This window comes from Meleagris gallopavo, chromosome 16 (genome assembly GCF_905368555.1).
Source record: "Meleagris gallopavo chromosome 16, MGAL_WU_HG_1.1, whole genome shotgun sequence".
In the NCBI taxonomy this organism is placed as follows: Eukaryota; Metazoa; Chordata; class Aves; order Galliformes; family Phasianidae; genus Meleagris; species Meleagris gallopavo.
The window spans coordinates 7,975,647-7,990,615 of NC_139419.1; the positions used below are offsets into that span (position 1 = coordinate 7,975,647).

Here is a 14,969-nt window from a genome sequence, read left to right on the forward strand (position 1 = left end):
TAATAGTAATTATTTTAGTATGTTGTATTTCAAGGATTTTGGAAGTAGGCATTTCTGTTAAAAGACAACTTCAGTCACCTGGCTTGTGTCAGAGCAGCTGATATGTATCACTGCTCTCTTAACTCCTGACTCTCCTTGGTGTTCTCATCCTTCTCTCTTTTTGCCAAAATCCCAATGTTGGGCTGAACTTGCTGCTATGGCTCTTCTGCTGCCTGAGGCAGCAACACATGGAAATGCTCAGCACTGTGGCATGTCTGCTCCCTATTGCCCACATATGTGAGCAATTGGGCAGTGCTGCTGAGCACTGCTGGACATGTACCACAAATGCTGGCAGCCGGTGCTGCAGCTGCCCGGTGCCATGGGGCAGCGTGTCCCTGCCTACAGATCAGCTTTCTGCTCAGGTTCCCCCTCTGCCTGGAGACTTGTTCTCTCGCCCAAAGCTGTGATCCCTCGCTGCTGGCACCTTTTTGCTTTCCAAGGATAAGGTTTTCCTGCTTTTCCTTTAATCCTTTATTCTCACTGATGTGCATCTCTGCTTCTGTTCCTCCCTTTTCAGAGCAGAGAACGTTCCTTATTCTGAGTGTTTGAGCAGAGAGAGACTGGCTTTGATCAATAGAAAAAGCAAATGGTTGTAGAAATATATGTTGTGCACTTTCTGCATATTCTGAGTGTCTTTGTAACCGGTGCACAGTACGTCGCCTGTGGCTGCGTGCTTCTGGCATACAGCTTCTATTTGTGCCACCAGAGACCTTGGCAGTACCTCACCCTTTATGTGAACCCACAGTCCTTCTAAGTATTGAGTGATGTGAGTAAGGACTTACTGATATGGGAAAGCGATGGCAAAACAGTGGAAGTGTGAGGTTAAGATGCAGTTTATTTCATACCAGGTCCCTATGGGAGTGCTGTGGCCCCACGTGCAGTGATGCTCAGTGGCTTCTGTGACCCAGCTGGATATGTTGGGTGGACTTAGTGATCTTAGAGATCTGTATATCTCTATGATTCTATTTATGTGATTCTCCAAAGAAGTTTTTAATCATGCTCTTCAGATGCCCTTTCAAACTAGTGTTATATGCGAGACAAACTTTGCTTTCTTCTTTACATCAAATCTAAGTAAAAATGTCACTTTTTCCATCTTTGTCTGACATGTTGCTGAGGTTTCCTCTCTGGATGACAGCTGTGGGGTTGTTTTGTGAGCTGTCTGTAACACCTTTACATACTTGGGCTGGGTTGTAGTGTGTGACTCCTTGTTTGCATCCTATTTCACCTTGATGGCATTTTCACACCACAGCTGTGCAGAAAGGCAGCACAAATCCTGTGCACAACTCACTTGGAGGCCCGCATTGAACCAAGGGACGAGGTGAAAGCCGAGCAAACAGTGCAGGGCAATTTGTCACAGCTTTCTGCTCTGAGGTGGGTTTGTATCCTGAAGTAGAAAGCACCTTGGGAAGTCAGCTTGAAGCCACGGTAAGTAGGAATGTACACGTGAATAATGGGGTGCAAATCTTTTTCGATCAGTTGCAAAATTTATGTTGGATAATAACAAAGGCTGGAGGAAAATGTATGGAAGTGGCTATGTCTTAAGTCTTGGGGTCCTAAATAATACGCTTTAGGAAATAGCAGTTGAGTTTATACTCTCTTATTCAATCAGAAAGGCAGATTGGAAGGGATGAGCATACTTCTGAGGCTATAAAAAGTCCGAGTGAACTCTCTGAAAAGTAGCAGGATAAAATACACACTTTTGTTTTCCCATTTCCCAGGAAATTACTTCCTTGCTATGTGTGTGTTCTTTATGGTTGCAGCTGCTTTATGAGAAGCATCTTTCTGTGTTGCTCTTCAGTAGCAGCAATAGGAGAAGGCTGATAGTTATTTATATGGATGTTAAAAGAGTTCATGGAAACATAGCATAGAGCATTTGTTATATTTTATAAGTAGAATGGTAAAAAATAAATAGATTTCTGCTTTGTTTGGGTGTGCATCTTCTCAAAGAGCACTGGTTTGTGTTCTGCAGGGGTGGTGTGTGTAATGGGAAAGCTCTAAACTGTTACTGAATCAACTGTTGTTAACTGTATATCCAGTATGCATTATTAACTGTACCTTTTTGACCTTCTCAACGCCACTTAGAGTTGAATTAATGTTAGGAGTTTCACTGTCCTGTGCTATGAAGTGTCCCGTGTGATTACTCTCTGGAACTGGTGGCGGAATCCCCTCTTACACCAGAGAAGCTTTCAGCTTATGCCTTAGTATGTGCTCCAACACTTATCCTCTGTGTTGGAAACCCTGGCCTGGCTGTGGGGCCCACAGTTTGGTGATGGTCAGTAGTGATGGGCTGCAGTCACATCATCCGCTGCCTTGCACTGCTTTGACATTTATTGTCTGAGCTTAGGGTTGATGTTTCCTTTAACATGTTGTACTCAAAATCAAGTTCAGTTCTGATGCGCATTGCCAAAGAGGCATTACAAATTCTGCTCTTACGTGAAGCAGCGTGGCATGATGCGACACTTGTACGATGGCAGATAAAAGGACATGCTGAGCTAATGGGTAGGGCTCTGCTGTCACTGTGAAACACTTGATTATTTTTCCCCTCCCTGCCTATGAAGGACACTCGTCCCAAATACGCCATAAGCAAATACATCTAGAATAAATAGTTTTCCCTTTGCCACATTTACAGCAGAACCAGCCAGCTTTACGCAAATGTGTATATATGCATACAGATGTGCACACTTAGGCAAATTTCCCATGGCCTGCTGCAAAGCCCAGGAGGACATATCTTGCAGCAGGAAGGCAGAATGGAGGGCTCCTGCTGACCTGTGGGGCAGTGCAGTGCAGCCCAACCAGGTTTGGAGCCTTTGCTAATGGTTGGTGAGGGTTCCATGGGGCTCCAGTGGATGGTGTTGGTTGAGGGAAGGCAAGGACACTCAATCAATTCAGAGCAGATATCAATGGGAAAGGACTTGGGTAAGTGGGTAAGATTTGTGTTCATGCAAGTCTTGGTTGTTAGTGGAGCACAGCTGTGTGCTGTGTTGTACTGTTTGCAGAATGGCTCCTGGTTCTTAACAGAACTGTTGCTCTGAAATCTTCTGCAGTGCATCCACTGGCTTTTGTCACCTTCGGTTTCAGGTTAAGGCTGTGCAAAGACTTCTGTTGCTTTGTTGTTGTTTGTTTAAATAAGCATGCTTCGATTCTCTCTTTCTCTGGATGAGAAGCAATCTGCTACTTTCTATTTATTTTTCTCTTACTGTAGCTATTCTTTGTGGTGACTGCAACAGAAGCTACCAACTCAACTTGTTTTGTATTTGCAACGTGACAAAGTGCATCCTTGGCACCAGTTCTGTGTAGCTGGGTCAGAAAGAACAGTAAGAGATTTGGAAAGTAGCCTGTCCTTGTCACAGATTATAAACACTTCCTTCAGACCTTTTTAACAGCATGGAAGTGTAATATTTTATTTATTTATAGTCTCCTCCACTGATGAGGGTCTGTGAGATCCTACCAGCCTCTTGCCGATTTCTGTATCTTTTCTTCCCCATTACATAACAGTAAACCTCAAATGAGGTCCTGTAATCAACTTGGTGAGCACAAGGTGATGTAGCAAGGTGCTGTCCTTGTTATTTATCTTTGGAACCTTTTCAGAAACTACCACTGGGCGCACCATATATTCCCTATGTTGGCAGCAAGAGCTGCCACCTTACAGCTGGTACAGTCTTGTATGGATTTCTAAATCATTTGAAATGTTGTATCTCAGGGTAAGGCTATGTACTGAGTCGATCAGTATTCATGATAAAGCAGGACAGATGTACCAAAGATGGAGAAATTAATACTTTGTGAAGGTGGTATCTCTCTAACTTCAAATTAATTCATAGCTTGGATTATCTTTTGATCTGAAGTATCAATAATGCATACCTTACATTTTTAGTGTTCTCCAATAATTTCAGGTTCACATTAGAAACTGCAGCTCGGGCCCATGAGCGAAGTGAAGCTCTGCAGAACCTTTACCCCACTGAGATTCCATATGGGTGATCTTCATGGTGGATTCCTTGCAGAGGAGTGAACTTTGCATCCATGTGAGGGAGGCTGCGTGCAGGTGGCTGCTGCTCAGCGCAGTGCAGGTGGCTGCTCTCACTGCCTCGTCCCAAACCTCCTGCTGAGTTCAGAAGATGCTCTGTTTTATTGCTGGCAGAAGGATCAGGCTGTGCTGGGAGACCTCTAGACTCTGCAGAAGATGCACGGTGCTGAGGACAGGAGCCATAAGTTTTACTCATTCTGACCTTTCTGGTGGCCTCAGCTGCCCCATGGGCCTCTGGTATACTCTGCACTCAGCCTTTTGTCTCTGCAGGTCTTGGTAGTTTTCTTTGAAGCAGGAACGCTGTTGCTCTGTTTAGTGCAGAGAGGCCCTGCTGACAGCGGAGGCATTCGGGGGCCTTTGTGTTGTGGTAGTGGTGGGCAGTGTCAGAAATAAACCAACGTAAACAAGCTCAAAGTTGGCTGTGGATGTGCTTTGGATATGAAGGCAGGCTTGTGTGTAAGGTTGTGTTTAACTTGAGGGAGCTCAGTATGTTATGAAAGAAATATTTAGCTGTAGAGTTCTGCAAATTTCAAAGGTAGGCTTTCCTTTTTTTTTTTTTTTTTGTTTTCCTGGTGTGTATGAGTTTAAACCATTGAGCAAAATGCACTCCCTCTCTTTTGAGTTTAACATAATTGATCCCAGGCTTTCCTGGAAGCTCTCATCAGACGGAAGCTGCTTTCTCTTTATGGAAACTTTTTTTTTTTCTTGAAAGTTTCTGCAAGACTTTCCGGAAACTTCACTGTTGTCTGACAGCTCCTGTTGTGTGTTTTATCTTTGGGAGCTTCTACCAGATTCTCTTCAAAGGGCTGTCTCATCCTACTTGTGTCCACTTGTGTCCTTCAGCACACCGTTTTCTGGCAGTTCTCCTCTCCAGCGCAGTGACATGCAGACACCGCCTGGCCACGTGTGTGTTGCAGGGCTGGGAGCTGGGCAGCACATGCTGCTGGAAGGGTGCTGACAGCAGTGGTGAGCCTTGTCAGATGAGCTGTCTCATGGGTCTGTTATTCTGAATATAAAGTCACTTCTGTGTGCTGTTTTGATGCTGAGCTGTTCTTCCTTTGGATTCCTGATCATTCACTGTCTTGTCAAACACTTTCTATTACCGCTTTGATTGATTTACCAGAAGTCGTCCTACTTTGGAAGATAAATTTAGGAGCTCTGATAACAACCTCTAAGAAGTGCTGTGGTTTTGAACACCAATTCCAAGAAAAATTGGAAGGAAACATTATTTTTGTGTTGAATGCTGTTGCATAATGTTCTCAGATGGGGAGCTCACGTTGGGCGCCTTCAGACAACGCCTTGGGCAGATGCTTTGTGCAGCTCTTTTATAGTTACAAAAAAGAATTAGTGCTCTATTTAGAGCAAATCTGCAGGAGCTTGGAAAGTCACCTTATCTGTGATTGATTTTGCATCAAGGATAGATCTTCAGCGCCCAAGTGCAAAGGTTCACACGCCTGCATGGAATAGCTGAGTGTGCGCCTGATTGCACAGCCAGCAGGAGAGCAGGGAGGAGAGCTTCCACACAAGTGCTGGCATCCAAGAGCTACATGTACCCCTTGTTTGAGGCACAGTGTTTTCTAGGGGAAGTTTCCCAACGGTTATTGGCAAATACAGTGAATTCTTGAAAACAGTAGTTCTTGCATGAAATAACGGCTGGTGCATTCAGAAACGCTTACAGGGAGTTCTACAGATGCTGAGCCCATGCTGAATGCACTAGAAGATGGTGCTTGGCTGAACACCTGGCTCATGTGGGTGTGTGAGTGCTCTGTGCAAGGTTTCAGTGGCTGGAGGGCGGAGAGGCACTGCCTTACTGTCACTTTCTGGCACTGCTGTCACCTTTCATTCTGTTGCATTGGCTATGAGAGATCCCCCATATGCTGTACTTGCTAAAAGATGTACGTGTGTAATGGTTGCCTGTTACGGTTTGTCATGCCTTAAAAATGCAAAGCATAGAAAACCTTTGAAAAATTTTGTCAAGAAAATCCACAGAGTTAAATTGAAGATTTCCAACTCTGGTCTTTGAGCAGAATTCAGGTCAGCTCCAGGCCTTGCTGCTGTTCAGCTCTGCAAGCAGTGGCCGTAGTTCACCCCCAAAAGGATCACCTGGAATTCTGTTTTATTGTTAGGTGTGTAAATGGGTGTAAGGCAATGTCTGTGTCTTTACCAAATGGAAAGAATTTCATCAGAAAGTGCCTCCACTCTGAACACATTCAGGTTTTCTTTACTGCAATCAATACGGTTATTCATGGCTCTCTGCTCGCAGCTCACTTGTGGCTGTATTTAACATATGTCACTGCACCGGGCTACAGCGCTTTGAGAGCACGCGTTGTTGTTGTACAGATGTGTGCTGCAATGGGAGCGGTGTTGTATACAGCCCCTGCATGCTGCATAAATCTGCTGCTGTGAGTGCGAGCGGGGTTTTGCTGATGGCTGATGTCTGTTTTAAATTCCTGCAGCAGCTGAGGCCAGCTCAGCAGATCAGCATGGGTGTGCTCAGCAGCGCTGCAGCTTCATGTGTGGAATTGTTCAGGTCGTCTGTGTAGTTTGCTCAGCACTGAAGTAATTTGCATTAGCTGACGGTGAGGCCTGCAGCATGTGTCCAGTATTTGTGAGGGCATGTCCTTTGCTGGCAGAACAGATCTTCAGGAGCTCTCAGCCTTCTGGAAGGAGATGAGCGTTCAATTTTCAGTGACTGCTTTCTTTGAAGGATCCCTGGGCTAGTGGGCACCACTGGGAACATCCCTGTTGCTTTTCTGGATGCAGATGAGCCAACGTATTTGAAAAACAAATTGTATGCGTTCTTATTTGTCTCCTTCAGAAAACCAGGTGGCCTTTGGTTGGAATAAAGCAAACAATAAAATATTAAACACTGAACTTAAAGTTTAGGGATTTAAAGCAAAAATTGCTCTGAAGCTGAACCAGTGGGATTTTGGGGGTAGATGGAAGGGGCCTAGTTATTATGGGGTTTGACCACCAGTAGTTGTCAGAAACTCAAAAATCTGTGGCACCAGCCAGAAGATTGCTGGCCCTGTTCTTTTAGGTACCAGCTGACCTAGAATGACCTAGAAACATGGAGAGTGTGGCAATTGGGCATGTGGAACACAGTGACTTTGGATGTAGTGTTGCATGTTAACTCCAAAATGCTGTAATGTACGGGAACTGGGCTCATCACCTCATTTACTTGCTTTAGGTTTTGGCTGTATCCAAGTATGCTGTGTGCTTGGCTCTGCATGGGCCAGCCATGGCATCAGTGTGATGTGCTGAAAGCATGCTTTGGGAACTGTGGCTAAAGCTGCAGCCATGGCTGTGGTATCAAACATCATTACCTCTGCAGTGAATACAGGCTGCAGGAGACTTGGCCAATCGGTGTTGGATGTGTGGTGGGTGATGAGATCTTGGCCCTGGGGCATGCATGGCTGGGGTAGGAGCATGGTGGGGCTGGAACCCTCCCCACTAACAAGGGGAAGCTTCCACCTGGTTTATAGGTAGGCACTAAGGTAACTTCTTAATAGTAACTTCTTTCCTCTACAGATGGGACAGAAGAGACTGATACGGAGTTACACCTGTATTCAATTCAGGTGTCAGCCCTTCTGGGTACAGCCTGATCATGTAATGTGTGAGATAGGTGCGGGCTCTGAGATTGTCAGAAAAGACAGATTTATCATTTCAGCTGCTCTGTTACAGAATACAGACTGCAGTGTGAGGGAAAGATGAGGGATGTAGCCTTCCTGAGGTGCCATCCACTGGGGTTAGGGAAGTGCTGTGCTGCAGGCACTGGGCTGCAGCGTGTGCCTGGTGTGCCTCCATTCTTCTCCATCAAATTGTTTTAGATTGGATTAGGTTAGAGCAAGCTGTTACATATTAATGCTGGAAATCTGGTAAAATAACAGAGTATGATTTGATCATTTGTTCTGTCAAGAGAGCATGCAGCTCTGCCAAAATAATATCAGCAGTAGCAGCAACAAATACTTCAGAGACTGTGAGAGCAATAACCCTTTTCTTTGCTTCATTGCATCCTAAGCCCTCAGTAAACACAGTGGGAGAGTGAAGCCTCCTTCCTTGCCTGACTTTGACCCATACACAGGCTTTGTGCCCTGGGGAGGTGGGGAGCTGCTGCCCTGGAGAGTCGTGTAACCAAAACCTAAGCAAGCCTTAACCAAAACCTGCCCTTCATCTTTCCTGTGGCCCATGCTGGCTCTAGCAGCCTGGTGACCGAGCTCCCTGGCGTGGAGTGCCGGGCCCAGCTGCAAAGGGAGCAACTGGATTCCTTTTTCCCACTCCATCACCTAAATACTAGTGCTTTAAACCCTCTTTTTTTCCTCAGTCAATAAGCAGACCAGATCTGAAAGTGGAAGTGTGATGTAATGGCTGAAGTGATGCAGTTACTGCAGTCAGGATCTCATTTACTCAAATTGCAACCAGCCATGCTTTGCATAGTGGGCATAAACTGAGCTCTGCAGACGCTGCAGTGTTACCTCCTAAACATAAAAGTGTACATCAGGCAGAAATATTGATGTGCACCCTGCAGAAATCCCCCCAAAAGCCTTTTCTTGCTAAGTGCTTTGCGTGGGTTGGCTTTAGTTATTAATAAAATTGCTTATCCTTCTTGTCATTTGCTAATGCATAGCCAGGCAATTGTTATAGAGCTTTGGTGCCTCTTTTGTGCCTGGCCACAGGTTATAGCAGCATTGGCTAAGAGGTTTTTTCAGGAACATTGGTGTGAGACTGAGCTGGCTGCAGGTAGGGCTGCAGTGCTGTGTCACAGCCACTTGGAGCTGAGGGGGTGCTGGGTGGATGAGAGCACGTGGGGTGCATTGACAACCTGTGGGTAATCAGCTGAACTTTCTGCAAACAGAATTTTTGTTGCAGGTCTTGAAAGTCACACTTAAATGTTTGTGTTTATCAACTTTGCCTGTATACCAAGTGAAATGGAGGGTATTGGGGATAAAATGGTATTAGTTGCTGGCTGCTGGGAGGATCAGTTCTGTAAATGACTAGCAGAATAAATAAAGCCCTGTTTATTAAATGTACTCAGTGTAACCATTTGATTATCTGAGTGAAATCACAGCACTCTCCAGCACTGTCAAAATTTTAGGACTAAGTTGTGTTGAATATGCATTTATTTCATATCATGGACTGGAACAAATCTGGCTTGTGTCCTTTAGGAATTACTTGGGAAACACCATGGAGCATCTTAGGGTTACACTGGAGCTGTCCGTGGCCTCCAAAATTGCAGAGTAAACACTTATTGCTCTATGAGATACAGCTGAAGGAAAAGAGTCTGGGGAGTATTTTGGAAGAGTTACAGAGCAGGAGGTGCATGGCCATGGTAAGACAGCATGCCGGCTCTCCAGCTGCATCTCAGCTCCATGGGGGCAGCTGGGGCCGGGTGTCTGCATCCCTGCTGGTTGCACTGGGATTGCTGTGTGGGCTTTATGGGTCACTTCCCATCCGAGAAAAAGGAGAGTGAAGCCACAAAGCTTTTATAACTGCTTTATTTAAAGCCTCATAGTCGTCATTCAGTGGACTTGGCCAGCACACCTCTTTAACACTCCTGAACACTAACGTGTCCTGCTGCCCACAGCCTCACAAGGAGCTCTCTCTGCATCCTGCAGCCCGGGAGGCTGCAGGGCACTGAACTCAATGCAGCCCTTTCACCTTCGTGCTGAAGTTGGCCTTGAGGTAGGCTTGGACAGACACTGCCTTGCTGTTGCACAAAGGAAATTGTTGCTCCTTGGGGAAATAACAAAGTTGGAGTTCTGGTGCCAAATATTATATAGGATGCTGGCAGCAAATGTTTGCATTTGGAGAGCTCTCTGCCTCGCTGCTAACAAGGGCTGATTGTGCAGGAGGGGAGGAAGTTTGTTTGGCCTTCCAGACCTGTGCAGTAATGGGTAGTGTTACTGTTAACGTTTGGTCGTTGCCCAGTCCTTTTTTTCTTTAGACAGCATCAGCTGATACATCAGCATTAAACTGGAGGGAATCACTTGTAGCAGATCTCTGTGCAGTGATATAATAATTCCCCTGCTCAGTACGAGTGATTTTATTGCACTGTTTCCATACCAAAACGTATGTATGGGAAGAAAGAGCATGCTAATTTCTCCCACATTGGAAGCAATAAGAAAGCAAATTTTGGAGAAGTTAAAAGCTAAGAGCATATTTGCCGAGTAGTTAAAGGCAATTATAAAGTGTTCATCATTTTACAAAATATCCTTTTTGGCTTCTGACCAGGTGCTTAACTCTAGTTGGTTTATTGCTTAGAAAGCATTCTGTTTTAAAAATCACGGGTATTTTTTTGTTTTGTTTTTTTCATCAGAAATCAGGCTTAGGTTTTTCTTATCTACCTTAAGCAGAATTTTTGGAAAACACAAAGGGATGCTGTCCTGGTGAACCCGGAGAAAGCTGTCACTGCAGTTGCAATGCAGGATAGGAAGAAAAAAAATCCAGTGCATTGGAAATTGAAGTTCTTGGAGAGCATCATGGTGCGTCTCCAGGTGGAGGGGTGGGAGCAACTTGAGTGCTCAGTGACACACTGAAATTGCAGCTCCCAGCCCTTTGGGTACGGATGGCTGTGACCAGGGGCTGGGACTCCCCAACAGGAGCAAGTATCTCCCAGCAAATGGCCCTGCTGGGGCACATACTGCTGAGAGCAGGACTGTCCCTCCTGTAAACAGCTGCAGCATGTGTGTGTCAGTTGTGCAGCCAGAGCGCTGTGGTGAGGTGGGGCTGTTTGGGGCAGTTGCTGAGGTTGCTGTGAAGGCTTTCTTCCCTTATGTTTTCTCAGAATTCGGAGCTTTCTGAGTAACCCAGCCCAGTTGTATGCTGTGATTCAGTCTCGTGTGTGCAATACATGTGTGTAGTTCTGCAGCTGCTTTTTGCAGGGAACACCCATGCACTCAAGTGCTTTCGGAGGAAAAGGTCAGAAGAGGGTCTCCCCTTCTGCACTGCTCTGTTTAATATGAGCCAGAGCTCTGCTTTTGTTCTTCTCAAGTCTACCTGCAAGTTTTAGCTCTTAATTACAGTACTCAGTGTCATCTCCCTTCAGTGTTGTAACCCTTCCTATTCGGGGTTTTGTACATTACTTTCTCTCAGCTAGCAATCAGAAACTCAGAGGATCGTTTCCCTGCTTCCTTTCTGGGAAACAGCTGCATTTTTTTTTTTTTTTTTTTTTTTTTAGCTCAACTTGAGGATGAGGCCCACAGTGACTATTTAAAGTCTTGCTTACTGCATATTGAGGAAGTTCCTGGTCTTTCATACCCTTCAATCCCATAGAGCAGCTCTGTGGGGCTGTGTATTAATTTCCTTTTGCTGAGCCCTGTACAGCAACACTGGTAGTACAATGGTATGTGCTTATGGAGGAAGCCCTGACTTCGGAGTACGGATGGAGCTCATGGTATCTTGCCCAGGGCAGATTTTTCTCCTTGTCATTAGGGAATGAATGAACTCATAACCTGCATTTTGTTGCCTCCAAAGATGTGTATTTAAAAATCTGAAGAATTCTGTGCTGGCTGACCTGCTCTTATTTTGCCCGAATCAAACGTGTACCTATTGTTAATTTATCTTTTCAAGAAGTTTCTTCCCCCCCCAAAAAAAACCGAACTATCTCCTTAGAAAACAGTGAACACCACTGATTTGCTTGACAGATTTATTTGTGAAAACTTTGCATTTCAAGTCATTCAGCAGAAGAAACTTAATTGCCTCAGGTGTGTAGTAACCGGCTGAGAAAATGCATTGTTTTCACATGCATGTCTTTTCAGATGGTCTGAGAGAAGCTTGATATGTGTTGCCTTTACTTAAAGGAATGGCTGCTGATGGAAATTAGCACAATGAGTTAAGATATGTTTCCTCACAGATGAAACAATTTCCTTTCTGCAGCCTGATCGTCACCTGTTGCTTACAGAAAACAAAATGAGAAACACTTCCCTTTTATTTATTTATTTTTTTCCTGAAACACTTGTTGGTTATTGCTATTAGCAATGCAATGTTCAGAAACTTATCTGCCTCTGACAGAGCAGCAGTGTTTATTTGTGCTTCAGATCAGCGGCGGTACCTTCCAGACCCAAGCAGCTGCCTGTGTAGTGACTGTTAGTTGTATTTACTGGGATAATCAGTTTGCAGTGATCTCCAGAAGCGCTGGGATTGTTGCGGTGCGTTTCTCAAGGTGTGTGTCTGCACAGGCAGATTTCCAAGCTGTGGGTGGTGGCATGCTACTACTGTTCACTTGGAGAGGTAATTATGGAAACGGAGTGGTGTGCTGCAGGCTTATAATTGTACGTGCAAATGAGCACTGTCCAGACTCCCTGCAGCACTCAGCCCAGGACAGGCTCTCAAAGGAGCTGCTTCGTTTGGGATGCTCAGCTCTCATTGTGTCCATGTTGTTCTGCAGGAATGCTAGCCTTCATAAGGCAGCCAGTAGGAGAGCAATCAGTTCAATTTCAGATAGAAATCTTAAAGCCTTTAGAGTGCTTCAGCCCTCATGTCTGTCTCTTGTAGCACTTTGTGATGTAAGCACTTTGCATCTTAGCAGGGTGCTATGGGGGCTGACTATGGTAGCTACAGGCCAGAGTACAAGCTTTTGGGGCTGGATGGAATACCCTTTTTTGCATCAGGCATGGCTCAGTTACTTCGAGCTAGCATACCTCAGTGTCCAAATGCATTGATATCCTGATGGCAAGCCTCCTACTCTCAGGAAATCCTGAGAACGGTGTAGCTTTGGTTTCCTTAAGCAGCTGTTTAAATTATGTAGATACGTTACTACGGGTTTTATGCCAAGTCTATATTAGCCCTTAAGCTCAGCCTTCAGCCTTTCCCAGATAAGATGTGATGAAAGAAAACCTGTCAGAAGTGGGTCCTGGGTGCAACAGTAACACACTTGACTGTACAGGTTTTCAGACTGCATCCAGAACAGTTGGAAGTATAGACAGATTTCAAATGATGATTTAATTGTTTGCAAGTGAGTGTTTTCTGCAGCGTACAAAAGAGAGGAACTAACCCCAAAAGGCTTTTTGGTATAAGTTGAACAGATGATTTCCTGACATTGTTATACATCCTGGTTTAAGGCAATGAATAATTAGCTATTTAAGTTTAAAAAAAAAAAAAATACCTTGAGAACTAGATGCCAGCTGAAAAGCTGTCAGTAAATTTGGAACAGCTTTGCATGTCAAGTTGATTATAGCAATGAATAAAAGGAATTACCAGGAAAATGAACCGTGTGGTTTTTGCTTTGGTTTCCCCATAGGTTCTCCCATTCCTTTCTCCAGGCTCCTAGGGTAGGCTGCTCTGATATCATCAGACTGGGGAGTTCCCTTTCACATGCTTCTTTACTGGGAGCAACTCTTCCTATTTACTCCACTTTGTCAGCATGCAGTCACTTGAAACCTTGCATTCAGGATTCCCCCCTCCTTCCCCATAGCAGCTTTTGTGTGACTTCCCAAGGTACTGAAAGCTCTGAGTGCAGCTTCAGGTCCAGCTGATGCAGAGCCAAGCAGTCTGCTAAAGGCAGTGGGTTCTCCTGTCCTCCACATCCACTTAGTTACCCTATAACAGCGGCTATCTGACGTTATTCAGCACGGTCAGGTGGGTTCAGCCTCCATGTAGTCGGTAACCAAGCAGCTGCCAGTTCTGCGGGCTGAGTGGGATGGTACCAAGAAACAGTGAGTTCTGAAGCCTTTTTAACAAGAACATTAAATTGGTTTAGAAGATGTGAACTCTGCATATGGCTGTGCCTTACAGGGCACCGTGGAAATGTGGGCTGTTTGAGGTCTTAAAAACATTTCATTTAAGCAAGTGGGGCTTTAAGTTAATGTTCAAGACTTGTTGGCCCAAGCAGTTGGGCACTGATGTGTGTTGTGTTCCATGGTGGTATAACGGTGTTGCTTTAAGCTGCTTAGTTTGCCATGTGGGTGTGCTTAACGTACATCCAAAATAATGATTGTTTGGGGCTGAAGGAACCCTTGCATTGATATGGCATGTATACAGTAGAAGTGCCAACCGGCACCGTGATCCCAAGGCCAGAATCAGCTCTACAGCATAGTCCTGAATATCTGGCTGTTGATGAGGGACTTAATGGCATCACATGAATGGATTGGCGGCTAAATGAAGGATTGACTAAACTAATCTCCGTAAGAATCCTCTTTAATGAGCTAATGAGGTGTTCTTAGGGCTCTCCACATGCACGGATGCTAATGAGAGTTTTTCCAACTTACCAAGTGATGAACTTGGATCTGCATCCAAGCTGATAACTGAAATGATGGATAGGTTGTGCTGTTCTGGGGGAAAATGTTTGAGCTCTGGCGTGAAGGCTTCAGAGAGGAGCCAGGAATGCTTCCCTGCCTGTGTGTGCCTTACACTTTCGTGCAGCACGTGGAGTAAACCCAAAGCGTGGTGCTCAACTTCACTCAGTACTTCCAGAGTCTGGAAAGCAGCAGCTGTGCTTAAAACACGTTGCTTTCATTAACTTTCATTAAAACACAATTCATCTGTTGCATCCTCTGAAGATCAGTTTTACCAAACTACATTCAAAAATTTCTCAGGAAGATGTACAATAATGTGCTTTTTCCTCTTTAAGCTTGACTGTTATTAAGTTCTGGCTGGAGAAATGTCTGGTCCTAAATTGATTCATCAGGAACATTACTCCACGGAATCATGGTTTGTTTGTTTGTTTTTTTCCAGCTAAACCAGGGAATATTTGGAAAATGAACCGTAGTGGAGTTGAAGGCACTGTGATGTTTGTCAGTGTCCAAGTGGGATGTTACTCCCTGTGTCCCATGGGCAGACCCCTGCCTACCTGACACCTCTCCTGCCGTCAGGAGCAGCAGGCTGGCTGGCTGTGAGGTGGCTCCGTGGGCTCTGGGCTGTGTTGATGGGAGCATGCTGTTGGCTGAACCCTGGAAACAGCCAGGCCCCTTCC

General features: G+C 45.1%; 1 protein-coding gene and 1 long non-coding RNA gene across 3 annotated transcripts in view; both read left to right on the forward strand.

The window, feature by feature from the left end:
- Positions 1–14,969, forward strand: part of XYLT1 (xylosyltransferase 1) — a 152,837-nt gene that overhangs the window by 12,267 nt on the left and 125,601 nt on the right. The gene's annotated exons all lie outside the window — the stretch shown is intronic.
- LOC146543245 (uncharacterized) lies at positions 186–9,090 on the forward strand. The gene is made up of 2 exons (XR_014886724.1): positions 186–2,955; positions 3,930–9,090. It is a non-coding gene; the product is annotated as an uncharacterized LOC146543245 (long non-coding RNA).